This window comes from Micromys minutus (genome assembly GCF_963924665.1).
Source record: "Micromys minutus genome assembly, chromosome: 18".
Lineage (NCBI taxonomy): Eukaryota > Metazoa > Chordata > Mammalia > Rodentia > Muridae > Micromys > Micromys minutus.
The window spans coordinates 24,085,240-24,100,088 of record NC_137953.1 but is presented as its reverse complement, the minus strand read 5'-3'; positions in this window follow the sequence as shown (position 1 = coordinate 24,100,088).

Sequence of the window (14,849 nt, the reverse complement as noted above, 5' to 3'; positions counted from 1 at the left end):
TAGTTTCTCACCTCACAAGTCTCTGATTCATTCTAGAGGATCTACCAACCTCTGACCTCTTGAGGTTGCCTGTTTCCATTCTCAATTCTCATAGCTTCAGTCCTGTTTTCTTAATCTAATACCTGAACATAATCCTCTTCCCTTTCTTGTCCACTTTTCAGTCCAGGTCCCTTTCTGCCTTTTCTCCCTATGACTGCCTTCTTCCTCTCAAGGGGAACTGAGGCATCCTTCAATTGGTTAAACTCCTTGAGTTCTGGGGCTTGTGTCCTAAGTATTCTGTCCTTTTTGGTAAATATCCACTTATTAGTGAATACATACCATGAATATACTTCATGGTCTGAATTACTTTATTCAGGATAATGTTTTCTATTTCCATTTATTTGCTTGTAAATTTTATGATATCCTTTTTTATGTAACTGAGTAGTATTTGATTGTATAAGTGAATCACATATTCTGTATCTGTTCTTCCATTGTAGGACTTCTTGGTTGTCCCCAGCTTCTGGCCTTCAGAAATCAGGCTGCTATGATCATAGTTAAACACTTGAACCAGTGAAATGATGGAGGATATTTTGGGTATATGCCCAAAATGATATAGCTCAGTGTTCAGGTAGATCTATTTTCAAATTTTCTGAAGAACCTTCTGATTGATTTTCAGGGTGTTTTAACCAAATTACAATCCCAACAGCAACTGAGGAGTGTTGCTCTTTCTCCACAACCTTGCCAGCATTTGCTGTTACCTGAGTTATTCAGTTTAGCCATTCTGATTGGTGTGAGTTGGATGATAAATATTTCTGTAGGTGTTTCTTTGACATTTGAGATACCTCAGTTGAGAATTCTCCATTTATCTCTGTACCCCATTTTTAATTAATTTATTTGATTCTCTAGTGTAACTTTTTTATTTATTCATATAATTTGGATATTAGCCTTCTTTTGGATATATGGATGGCAATGAACATTTCCCAATCTGTAGATTACCAGGTTGTGCTATAGACAGTGTCCTTTTTAGTTTCATAACTTCCCATTTGTCAATTGTTGATCTTAGATCTTGAGCCATTGATGTTCTATTTAGCAATTTTTTGTCTTGGGTGAGGTATCCAAAACTCTTTCCCACATACACTTCTATTACATTTAGAATATCTGGTATTATGTAGAGGCCCTTGATTCCACTATGACTTAACTTTTTAGAAAATAATAAAAATGGATCAATTTTCATTCTTCAACATCCAAACCATAGTTTACCCAGCAGATCGAGGAAAAGAGAGAAACAGAAATATAGTGATGGAGACAGGGAGAGAGGAAAAATAGAGAGATGGAGAGACGAAGGGAGCAAGATGTCTATCCATGACGTACCAATGCCTCAAGTTTCAGGAGAAAAGCAAGAATTCTAATTCCTAATTCCAGAAATAGACAGGCTTAGGACATATCTAATCCTGCTTTGTGTGTCATTTATGCTTGTCTGTGTCTTACAACCCATTATAAGTTTTCTTTTATATAAAATTGGCTGTCCCTGATACATATTTATTTAGAATAGCAATGTGTTCTTGGTGAAATAATCCCTTGAATATAATGATTTTTTTTTTTAAAATTTCTGCTGATTAATTTTTGTTCAAGGCCTGATTTCTCAGAGGTTAGGATGGTCACATATGAATTCTTCCTAGTTACATTGCAGTGATTTTGTCACCCATTTGCTTTAATATACAACCTAAGATGGGTTTCATAGAGTCAACAGATTAATGGAAATTGATTCCTGATCTATACAGTCGGTCTCTGGTTGTGGGGTAGGGATTTGAGGCCATTAATATTAAAGTTATTTATAGGTGTATTAATTATGGTCATCATGTCATTAATTTTTAGAATCGTGTCAACAGTGATATTGTGTGTTATAATGATTATGAATGGGAGATCCAGGGACACAGACCTGGTGAGATGGCACTCCGAGTAGCTGGAGAACAGAGAGGTCAGTGCTGAGTGCTCAGGATGTGTGCCCCCCTGATTGGTCCAGGGGAGCAGGAACCATGCCTTATAGGGTCTTTGTTTCCACCCAGCAGGCCTGAGCTTGCTAAAAGGGCTCAGACCATCTGCCACCAGGATCAGTGTAGATCCAGAGATAGAGGCCTGCTAAGACTGCACAGGGTATAGCCAGGGAGCAGAGAGGTCTGTGCCAAGCACTCAGAAAGTGTGCCCCGCCGAGTGGTTCAGCGGAACATGAACTCTGACTTAGGGTCTCTCTTTCCACACAGTGGGCCCGTGATAACAGAACAGGCACTCAGGCCATCTATCACCAGAAACAGCAGTAATCCGAGTACATAGGCCTGGTAAGACACACTTTGAGTAGCCAGAGAGCGGGGATGTCGGTGCAAAGCACTCAGAATGTGCACACCCCCATTGGTCAGAGGAGGAGGAACCCTGCCTTAGGTTCTCTGTTTCCACCCAGTGGGCTCGTGGGTACAGAACAGGGGCTCAGGCCATCTGCCACCAGGAATAACAGAGATTCAGGGACACAGCCTGGTGAGACTGCACAGGGTGTAGTTGGGGAGCAGAGAAGTCTGTGCTGAGTGCTCAGAAAGTGCACCCACCATATTAGTTCAGGAGAGTAGGAACTCTGTGTAAGGGACTTGGGTTACAACCAGAGTGCCCATGCATGCAGAACAGGTGCTCAGGCTATCTGCCGCCAGGAAAAACAGAGATCCAGGGACACAGGCCAGTTACATGGGAGAGACAGAAAACAATCACTGACAACAAGATGGCATGAGGAAAGTGATAAAACGTACCCAGGGAAACCAAGGAAACCTGGCAACAACAGAAGAGAGCTCTCACATCACAGTAAACAGCAGAATGCCAAACACTCCAGAAAAAGTGGACTCAGACCCGAAATCATACCTCAACATGATGACAGAGAACCTTAAACAAGAATGGGAGGAAAGCATAAAGAAGAGAAGCTCTAAAGAGGTAACAAGAAAAACACTCAAAGAAATTAAAGAATTAGAGGAAAGCAAAACTTAGATATGAAGGAATAAAACAAGGAATTTAAAATGGAAATGGAAACCATAAAGAAAACACTAAAAGAGACAACCCTAGAGGTAGAAAACCTATAAAAGAAGTCAGGAGTCAAATATGCAAGCATCTCCAACAGACTAAAAAGTATGAAAAAGAGAATCTCAGGGGACAAAAGACAATGTAGAAAACATAGACAAAACAGTCAGAGAAGATGCAAAAACCAAAAATCTCCGAACCCAAAATGTGCAGGAGATCCAGGACACAATGAGAAGACCAAACCTAAGGATAATAGGAATAGAAGAGAGAAAATAATATCAATTAAGAGACACAGTAAATATCTTCAACAAAATTATAGAAGAAATCTTCCCTACCTTAAAGAAAGAGATTAACATGAGCATAAAAAACGCCTAGAAATCCAAATAGAAGGGACCAGAAAAGAAATTTCTCCCGACACATAATAGTGAAAAGGCGAATTGCCCAAAGCAAAGAAAGACTACTAAAAGCAGTAAGGGGAAAGGTCATGTAACATATAAACACAGACCAATCAGAATCACACCTGATTTTGCAACAGAGACTTAGAAAGCTGGAATAGCCTGGACAGACATCATGCAGACCCTAAGAGAACACAAATATCATCCCAGGCTGCTATACCCAACAAAAGTCTCAATCACTATAGCTGGATAGACCAAGATATTCCAAGTCAAAACTAAATTTACACAATATATGACCACAAACCCAGCACTAAAATGAATTATAGGTGGAAAACCCAATATAACGAGGGAAGCTACATCCTAGTAAAAACTAGAAAATACCAAAGCAAGAAAGCCAAAAGAATAAAGACAAACAGGCACAATTCAACCTCTAAAGGCAAAAATAGCAGGAAACAGCAATGACTATTCCTTAAAATCTGTTAACATAAATGGACTAAATTTCATAAAAAGATACAAAACATTTTCAGTTGAGGAACACCGAATGGCCGAGAAACATCTGAGGAAATGCTCGACATCCTTAGCCATCAGGGAAATGCAAATCAAAACAACCCTGAGATTCCACCTCACACCAGTTAGATTGGCCAAGATCCAAAACTCAGAGGACAGCAGATGCTGGTGAGGCTGCGGAGAAAGAGGAACACTTCTCCACTGTTGGTGGGGTTGCAAGCTAATACAACCACTCTGGAAATCTGTCTGGCGATACCTCAGAAAATTGGATATAGTACTACCTGAAGACCCAGCTATTCCACTTCTGGGCATATACCCCAGAGACACTTTAATACACAACAAAGATATATGCACCACAATGTTCATAGCGGCTCTATTTATAATAGCCAGAAGCTGGAAGGAACCCAGATGTCCTTCAGAAGATGAATGGATACAAAAATTGTGGTACATATACACAATGGAATACTACTCAGCCACCAGAAACAATGACTTAACCAAATTCTTAAGAAAATGTCTGCATCTAGAGAATATCATCCTGAGTGAGATAACCCAGTCACAAAAGAACAGACATAATATGCAGTCACTGATAGTGGGATGCTAACGCCAGAGGCTTGCACTCCCCCAAAAACAACCCACAGACTGTATGAAGTCCAAGAAATAAACAAAACAAAACAAAACAAAAAAATATTTACAAAACAAGAAAACTTTAACTATTTCCATGTTACATTTTGTTTTACATGTACTTTAGCTCATTGTAACTATTAAGTTTTCAAGGCATACAATCAAACCTTGAATCAAGTACTGACTAAAAAATATATTCATATAGTATTATGTAAAAATTGTGTTAAAATCTAAAAAAAAGTACTTACCAAAATTGTATAATTTTAAGCAAAAAATGTATAAATCTGTACATTTATCTTTTTTTGTAAAATAAAGTTGTAAATAAATAAATAAATAAATAAAAGATATAGGCTATTAGACTGGATACATTAACAAAACCCAGTATTTTGCTGCATACAGGAAATTCATCTCAGAAACAAAGACAGACACTATCTCAGAGTAAAAGGTTGGGAAAAATCCTTCCAAACAAACAGCCTCAAAAGCAAGCTGGAGTGGCCATTGTAATATCGAATAAAGTCGATTTTCAACCAAAAGTTATCTAAAAAGATAAGGATGAACACTTTCTACACATTACAGGGAAAATTTGTCAGGAAGAACTCACAATCCTTAATATATATGCTCCAAATAAAAGGGCACCCTTATTCATAAAATAAACTCTACTAAAGCTTAAAACATACATTGCAACCCACAAAATAATAGTGTGAGACCTCAATATCCCACTTTCTCCAGTGAACAGATCATTGAAAAAGAAACTGAACAAGGACACATTAAAACTAGCAGATGTGGACTTCAGGACGCAGAGCGGAGCCTGGCCCAACCGCCAGCCGGAAAGGCGGCTCGTACAGGCTGAGCAACTGTGACCTGGAACAGATCTTAGGAACTTCTGGTCCCACCCGGAGACGACTTCAGGGAGCAGAGCGGAGCCTGGCCCAACTGCCAGCCGGAAAGGCGGCTTGTACAGGCTGAGCAACTGGTGAGTGGGAGACCTAGGCTGCGGGGGAGCAGAGGGATCTCTGCGGAGTGCACACGGAAAGGGCACCCCCTGCCCTGACCTGCCCTGTCCTCCCTGATCCAGTGACTGGGAAAAAATCTTAGGAACTTCTGTTCCCACCCGGAGACGACTTCAGGACACAGAGCAGAGCCTGGCCCAACAGCCAGCCGGAAAGGCGGCTCGAACAGGCTGAGTAACTGGTGAGTGGGAGACCTAGGCTGCGGGGAAGCAGAGGGATCTCTGCGGAGTGCACACGGAAAGGGCACCCCCTGCCCTGACCTGCCCTGTCCTCCCCGATCCAGTGACCAAGAACAGATCTTAGGAACTTCTGTTCCCACCCTGAGATGACTTCAGGACACAGAGCAGAGCCTGGCCCACCTGCCAGCCGGAAAGGTGGCTTGGAGAGGCTGAGCATCTGTGACCAGGAACAGATCTTAGGAACGTCTGTTCCCACCCGGAGGCGACTTCAGTACGCAGAGCAGAGCCTGGCCCAGCTGCCACCCGGAACCTGGGCTGCCGGGGAGTAGAGAGATCTCTGCGGAGTGCACACGGAAAGTGTACCAGGGATACAGACCAGATACAAGGGAAAGGCAAGAACATATCACTGACAACAAAATGGCAAGAGGAAAGAGAAAGAGTATATCCCAAGGAAACCAAGACAATCTAGCAACACCAGAACCCAGCTCTCCGATAGTAGCAAACATCAGAATTCCAAACACTCCAGAGAAAGAAGACACAGACCTGAAATCATGCCTCAAGACGCTGATAGAGTTACTTAAACAAGAAAGGGAGGAAAAGCAAAGTAAAAAGATTCAGAAGCTTTTAAAGAAGAAACAAGAAAAACACTCAAAGAACTCAAAGAACGAGACGAAAACAGAACCAAAGAAATAAAGGAATGGAAGAGGGAAATTAAAACAGAAATTGACACAATCAAGAAAGCACTAAAAGAGATAACCCTAGAGTCAGAACACCAAAAAAAGATATCAGGAGTCACAGAAGCAAGCATTTCCAACAGATTACAAGAGATCGAGGAGAGAATCTCGGGGGCAGAAGACAACATTGCAAACATAGACAAAACAGCCAGAGAAGATGCAAAAAACAAAAAGCTCCTAACCCAAAATGTCCAGGAAATCCAAGACACAACGAGAAGACCGAACCTAAAAATAATAGGAATAGAAGAGGGAGAAGAGTATCAACTAAGAGGCACAGTAAATATCTTCAACAAAATCATAGAGGAAAACTTTCCTACCCTCAAGATTGAGATGACCACGAGCATAAAAGAAGCTTTCAGAACTCCAAAGAGGTTGGACCAGAAAAGAAATACCTACCGACACATAATAATAAAAACATCAAGTGCCCAAAGTAAAGAAAGAATACTAAAAGCAGTAAGGGAAAAAGGTCAGGTAACATATAAAAGCAGACCAATCAGAGTCACACCCGATTTCTCAACAGAGACTATGAAAGCTAGAAGAGCCTGGACAGACATCATGCACTCCTTAAGAGAGCACAAGTGCCAGCCCAAGCTGCTATACCCAGCAAAACTATCAATCACCATCGATGGAGAGACAAAGATATTTCAAGACAAATCAAAATTCACACAATAACTGACCACAAACCAAGCACTATAACGAATTATAGGTGGAAAACCCAGTACAATGAGGGAAAATACAGCCTAGTAAAAACAAGAAAACTCCTAAACAAGAAAACTAAAAGAAGAAAAAAACACAGACACAACTCAACCAAAAAAAGCAAAAATGGCAGGAAACAGAAACAATTATTCCTTGATATCTATTAACATAAATGGTCTCAACTCCCCAATAAAGAGACATAGACTATCAGACTGGATACATAAACCAAATCCAGCCTTTTGCTGCATACAGGAAACTCATCTCAGAGACAGAGACAGACACTATCTCAGAGTAAAAGGGTGGGAAAAAAACTTCCAAGCAAACAGCTCCAAGAAGCAAGCTGGAGTGGCTATTCTAATATCGAATAAAGTAAACTTCCAACCAAAAGTTATCAAAAAAGATAAAGAAGGACACTTTTTACTCATTACCGGGGAAATCTGTCAGGAGGAACTCTCAATCCTTAACATATATGCTCCAAATAAAAAATCACCCACATTCATAAAAGAAACTCTACTAAAGCTCAAAAAATACATTTCACCCCACACAATAATAGTGGGAGACTTTAACACCCCACTCTCACCAATGGACAGATCAGGGAAACAGAAACTGAACAAGGACACTGCAAAACTAGCAGAGACTTTGAACCAACTAGAATTAATAGATATATACAGAACATACTATTCTAAAATAAAAGAATACACCTTCTTTTCACCACCCCATGGCACCTTCTCGAAAATTGACCACATAATTGGACACAGAACGAGCCTTCATCGATATAAAAAGATTGAAATACTCCCATGCATCCTCTCAGATCACTATGGTCTACCCACGGACAGCCTATTTAACAAATGGTGTTGGTCCAACTGGCACACAGCATGTTGAAGATTGAAAACAGACCCTTTCTTATCTCCTTGTACAAAGCTCAAGTGCAAGTGCATCAAAGATCTCCACATTAAACCAGGTACACTGAAACTATTGGATGAGAAATTAGGAAAAAACTTAGAACCCGTAGAAAAAGGAGAATATTTCCTGAACAGAACACAAAAAGCTCGAGCTCTAAGGTCAAAGATTGACAAATGAGACTTAATGAGATTTCAAAGTTTCTGTGCTGCTTAGGAAACTGTAAAGAAAACAAAATGGCAACCAACAGAGTGGGAAAAGGTCTTTAACAATCCCACATCTGATAGAGGCCTAATATCCAAGGTATTCAAAGAACTCAAGGAAATAGACACCAGAGAATCAAACAACCCTATTAAAAATGTGCTACAGACCTAAACAAAAAGTTCTAAACTGAGGAATATCTAGTGTCAAAGAAGCATCTAAGGAAGTGCTCAACAACCTTGGCTATCAGAGAAATACAAATCAAAACAATCTTGAGATTCCAACTCACACCTGTCAGATTGGCTATATAAAATATTCAGATGACAGCGGATGGTGGCGAGGATGTTCACTGGTGGGATTGTAAACTGATACAACCACTCCAGAAATCAGACTGGCGATTCCTCAGAAAATTGGACATGGTGTTACCTGAAGAACCAGTTATTCCTGTTCTGGCCAGAGACGTTCCAATATACAAGAAAGACACATGCACCACAATGTTCATAGGAACCCTATTTTTAATAGCCAGAAGCTGGAAAGAACCCAGATGTCCTTCAGTAGATTAATGGATACAAAATTGTTTTACCTTTACACCATGAAATACTACTCAGCTATCAGAAACAATGACTTTATGAAATTATTTAGAAAATGGATGCATCTATAGAATATCATCCTGAGTGAGATAACCCAGTCACAAGAGAACAGACACAGTATGCAGTCACTGACAATGGGATACTAACCCCAGAAAGCTCAGAACACCACAAAAACAACACAAAGACTGTGTGAAGTTCAAAAAAATAATAGAAAGAAAGAAAGAAAAGAAAAGAAAAAAACACTATTCTTAATCCTTAAAAACTAAGAAAACTTTGACTAATTCCAGGGTTACATCGTGTTTTACATGCTCATGGTAACTAGTAAGTTCATAGTGCACACTACCAAACCTTTAAAAAAAAAGCCAAGCACTGACAAAAATATATTCATATACTTTTATGCAAAAATACATAAAAATCATACATTAATATTGTTTTTTTAAATAAAGTTGTTCAATTAAAAAAAAAGAAAACAAAACAGCAGCCTACAGATTGGGAAAAGATCTTTGCCAACTCCACATCAGATAGTCCTAATATACAATGCATACAAAAAACTTAAGAAGCTAGACACCAGAGAATCAAACAACACTATTAAAAAATATGGTACAGACCTAACCAAAAAAATCTCCCTTGAGGAATATCGAATAGCCAAGAAGCATCTAAGGAAGTGCTCAACATTATTTGCCTTCAGGGAAATGCAAATCAAAACAACTCTGAGATTCCACCTCACACCAGTCAGATTAGCTAAGATCAAAAATTAAATGACAACAAAAATAAATATACAGATTATAAGCATTTTTGTATAAAAGCATAGGAATTCATTTGTGTCAGTACTTGATTTTTTAAAGGTTTGATAGTGTACATTAAAATCTTACTAGTTAAAATGAGCACAAACTACATGCAAAACAAAATATAACCTGGAATTTGTCAAAGTTTTCTTGGTGTGTAAAGATTAAGCATAATGGCTTTTCATTTTCTTTTTCTTTTCTTTTTTTTTTTTGGACTGTATATTTTCTTGACTTCATATAGTCTGTGAGTTTTTTCTCTGGTGTACAGAGATTTCTGGGGTTAGTATCCAATTATCAGTTACTGCATATTATCTCTGTTTTTTTGCAAATTTGTTACCTAACTCAGAATGATATTCTCTAGATGCATCCATTGTTTTAAGAATTTCATAAAATCATTGGGTCTGATAGCTGAGTAGTACTCCATAGTGTAAATATAACACAATTTTTGTATATATTCATCTACTGAAGAACATCTGTGTTCTTTCCAGCTTCTGGCTATTATAAATAGGACTGCTATGAACATTGTGGTGCAAGTGTCTTTGTTGTTTGTTGGAGCTTCTCTGCAGTATATGCCCAAAAGTGGAATAAGTGGGTCTTCAGGTAGTACTATGTCCAGTTTTCTGAGGAATTGCCAGACTGACTTCCAGAGTGCTTGTACCAGTTTACAACCCCACCAACAGTGGAGAAGTGTTCCTTTTCTCCACATCCTCGCCAGCATCTATTGTCATCTGAGTCTTTGATCTTGGCCAATATAACTGGTGTGAGGTGGAATCTCAGGGTTGTTTTGATTTGCATTTCCCTGATGGCTAAGGATGTTGAACACTTTCTTAGATGTTTCTCAGCCATTCGATATTCCTCAATTGAGAACTTTTTGTTTAAGTCTGTACCGCATTTTTTAATAGGGTTGTTTGATCCTCTTGTGTCTTGCATTTTGAGTTATTTGTATAGATTGAATATTAGGCCTATATCAGATGTGGGGTTGGTAAATATCTTTTCCCAATTTGTTGGCTGCTGTTTTGTTATCATTATAGTGTGTGTAGCTTTACAGAAACTTTGGTATCTCATTAAGTCCCATTTGTCAATCTCTAACCCTAGAGCTTGAGCTATTGGTGTTCTGTTTAGGAAATTTTTCCTGTGCCCACGAGGTCTAAGGTTTTCCCTATATTCTCATCTAATACTTTCCGTGTATCTGGTTTAATGTCGAGATATTTGATCTACTTGCACTTGAGCTTTGTAAGAGGAGATAAGTAAGGGTCTATGTTCATTCTTCTGCATGTTGAGTGCCAGTTGGACCAACATAATTTGGTGAACAGGCTGTCCTTTTTCCATTGAACATTTACAGCTCCTTTGTCAAAACTCAGGTAGCCATATACCTGAGGGCTCATTTCTGGAACTTCTATTCTATTTCATTGATCCACATGCCTATTTCTGTAACAGTACCATGCAGTTTTCAGCACAATTGCCTTGTAATATAGCTTGAGGTCAGAGATGGGATTCCCCCAGATGTTTGTTTGTTGTTGAGGATGGATTTCGCTATTCTAGGTCTTTTGTTATTACAAATGAAATTGTAAATTGTTCTTTCCAACAGAGTGAAGAACTTGGTTGGAAATTTGATGGGAATTGCATTGAATCTGTAGATTTCTTTTGGTAAGATGGACATTTTTTAAATGTTGATCCTTCCAATCCATGAGCATGGGAGATCTTTCCATTTTCTGAGGTTTTCCTCAATTTCCTTCTTTAGAGTTTTGAAGTTCTTGTCATACAGGTCCTTCACCTGCTTAGTTAGAGTCACACCAAAGTATTTCATAGTTTTTGTGACTATTGTGAAGGGTATCTTTTTTCTAATTTCTTTCTGCACAAGTTTGTCCTTTGAATATAGGAAGGCTAGTGATTTGTTTGAGTTAATTTTATATCCGGCCTCTTTGCTGAACTTGTTTATTAGCTGTACGAGTTCTCTGGTAGAATTTGTGCGGTTGCTTAAGTACACTATCATGTCATGTGCAAATATTGATGTTTTTACTTCTTCCTTTCCAATTTGTATCCCTTTGATTTTCTTTTGCTGTCTAATTGTCATAGCCAAGATTTCCAGTGTGTTGAATAGGTAGGGGGAGAGTGGGAAATCTTTTCGAGTGCCTGATTTTTGTGGGATTGCATCAAGTTCCCACCATTAAGTTTGATGTTGGCTGTTGGTTTAATGTATATTGCTTTCATTATGTTTAGGTGTGGGACTTGGATTCCTGTTCTTTTCAAGACTTTTTACATGAAGGGCTGTTGTATTTTGTCAAATGTTTTCTCAGCATCTATTTAGATGACCATGTGGTTTTTTATTTAAATTTGTTGATATGGTGGATTATTTTGATGGATTTCCATATGTTAAACCATCCCTGCATGCCAGAGATGAAGCCTACTTGACCATGGTGAATGATCATTTTGATGTGTTATTGGATTCGGTTTGCTAGTATTTTGTTAAGTATATTTGCATCAATGTTCATAAGTGAGATTGGTTTGAGGTTCTCTTTTCTTCTAGGGTCTCTTTGTGTTTTAGGAATGAAGGTTATTGTAGCTTCAAAATGAGTTAGGTAGTTTTCCATCTGATTCTATTTTGTGGAATAGTTAGGAAAGTATTGGTATTATGTTCTCAATAAATGTCCGATAAAATTCTGCACTGAACCCATCTGGACCTGGGCTTTTTTTGGTTGAGAGGCTTTTGATGACGGCTGGGATTTGTTTATGTACCCACTCTGATAGCCTCTATCTTTTTATTAGGGAATGAGTCCATTTATATTAACAGATATCAAGGAATAGTGATTGCTGTTTCCTGCTATTTTTGCTTTTGTTGGTTGAATTGTGCCTGTATGTCTTTCTTCCTTTGGTTTTCTTGCTTAGGAGTTTTCTTGTTTTTATTAGGATGTAGTTCTCCTGGTTGTAATCTGTTTTCCACCTATAATTTGTTGCAGTGTTGGGTTTGTTGTCAGATATTGTGTAAATTTAGTTTTGTGTTGGAATATCTTAGTCTCTCCATCTATGGTGATTGAGAGTTTTGCTGGGTGTAGCAGCTTTGGCTGGCACCTGTGATCTCTTAGGGTATGCATGATGTCTTTCCAGCCTCCTCTAGCTTTCATAGTCTCTTTTGAGAAATTGGGTGTGATTCTGATTGGTCAGCCTTTATATGTTACATGGCCCTTTTCCCTTACTGCTTTTAATATTTTTTCTTTACTTTGGGCACTTGGCGTTTTGACTATTATATGCCATGAGGAATTTCCTTTCTGATCCAATCCATTTGGAGTTCTGATTGCTTTTTTTATGCTCATGGTCATCTCATTCTTAAGGGTAAGGAAGTTCTCTTCTATGGTTTTGTTGAAAATATTTACTGTGCCTCTTAGTTGATATTCTTTGCCCTCTTCTATCCCTATTATCCTTAGTTTTGGTCTTCTCATTGTGTCTTGGATCTCCTGGACATTTTGGGTTAGGAGGTTTTAGGTTTTTGCACCTTCTCTGACTGTTTTGTCTATGTTTTCAATGTTGTCTTCAGCCCCCAAGATTCTCTCTTCCATCTCTTGTAGTCTATTGAAAATGGTTGCTTCTGTGACTCCTGATTTCTATTTTAGGTGTTCTAACTTTGGGTTATCTCTTTTAGTGTTTTCTATATTGTGTCAATTTCCATTTTAAATTCCTTCTTCCATTCCTTCATCTCTTTGTTTCTGTTTTCCTTTAGTTTTTGAGTTCTTTGATTGTTTTTTTTTTTTTTTTTTTTTTTTTTTTTTTGTTTATTCTTTAAAAGCTTCTAATTCTCTATGCTTTTTCTCTTTTTCACGTTCTTGTTTAAGGATCTCTATCATTGTCTTGAAGTATGATTTTAGGTCTGAGTCTTCTTTTTCTGGTGTATTTGGCATTCTGCTGTTTGCTGTGATGGGAGAGCTGGGTACTGGTGTTGGCAGGTTGTTTTTTTTTTTCCCCTGCGGTACATCTTTTACCTTTCCCTTGCCATCTTGTTGTCAGTTTTGTGTTTTTGGATCACTGCTGAATCACAGCTGGCTCACTGCTAGCTCATTTCTGGTTCACTGCTGTTCCAGACCTGTGTCCCTGGCTCACTTCTGGCTCAACTCTGGCTCACTTCTGTTCCCGGTGGCCGGTGGTCTGAGTGCGGTTCCTCACTCCTTCTTGTCTGGTGGGGAATAAGCCTATGCAGGGTTACTGGTTCCCTGGAACAAGCTGAGGCAGGGAGGGGGAACTGGGGTCCACAAGCTGGCTCAGGGCAGGCTCACTGCTCAAGGCTATCTTCTTAACTCTTGAATTATTAATGATTTAAGGTCTACTTGTACCCCACTCTGAGTGTGTGTTATACACTTATTGTTTGTTTTATAAGAAGAGCTGAGGCTTCCACATTTTAACCTTTTTTTTTTTTTTTCTTTTTGAGCGTCATATGATCGGTGAGTTGGTTTTTGGGTAATCAAAGCTTTCTAAGGCTAGCATCCAATTATTAGTGACTGCATATTATGTATGTTGTTTTGTGACTGCGTTACCTCACTCAGGATGATATTCTTTAGATCCATCCATTTTCTAGGAATTGCATAGTCATTGTTTCTAATAACTGAGTAGTACTTCATTGTGTAAATATACCACAATTTCTGTAACCATTTATCTATTGAAGAACAGATGGGTTCTTTCCAGCTTCTGCCTTTTATAAATTAGGCTGCTATGAACATAATTTATTTTCCGTCAAAATGGATTGTCTTTATTAGTGACTTGCAATTTTCTTATAGAGCTTTCAATCTTCTTTCCCATTCTGTATACTTAGTGACTTAACTATAAGATGCATAGTAAATCTTATTCTCCTTTATTCTTTTCTGTTTTCCCTGTGTATCTCGGGCAATGATGTTCTTTTGCCTTTAGAATTTTTACTTTTCTGGTTTTATTGAAGCTCATTTTTGCCATTGACTTGGTATTATTTACCCTTCCCTGTGCCTAGAACTTGAAGTTTGACTTATGTCATGGTCTACCACATGCAAAACTTTCTAGGCATGTACTCTGTCACTGAGCTACATACTCTCTGCACATCAGTTTCTCCTGATTCTACAGTTTCAGAATCTTACTTCCATGTGCTAAGCAAGAAAAGTTAATTTTCTTAAGTCTTTTAAGAGAAGGTTGCAATTAATTAATTTTTTCACAAGTGCTGCTAATTTCTCAGTGAGACATTG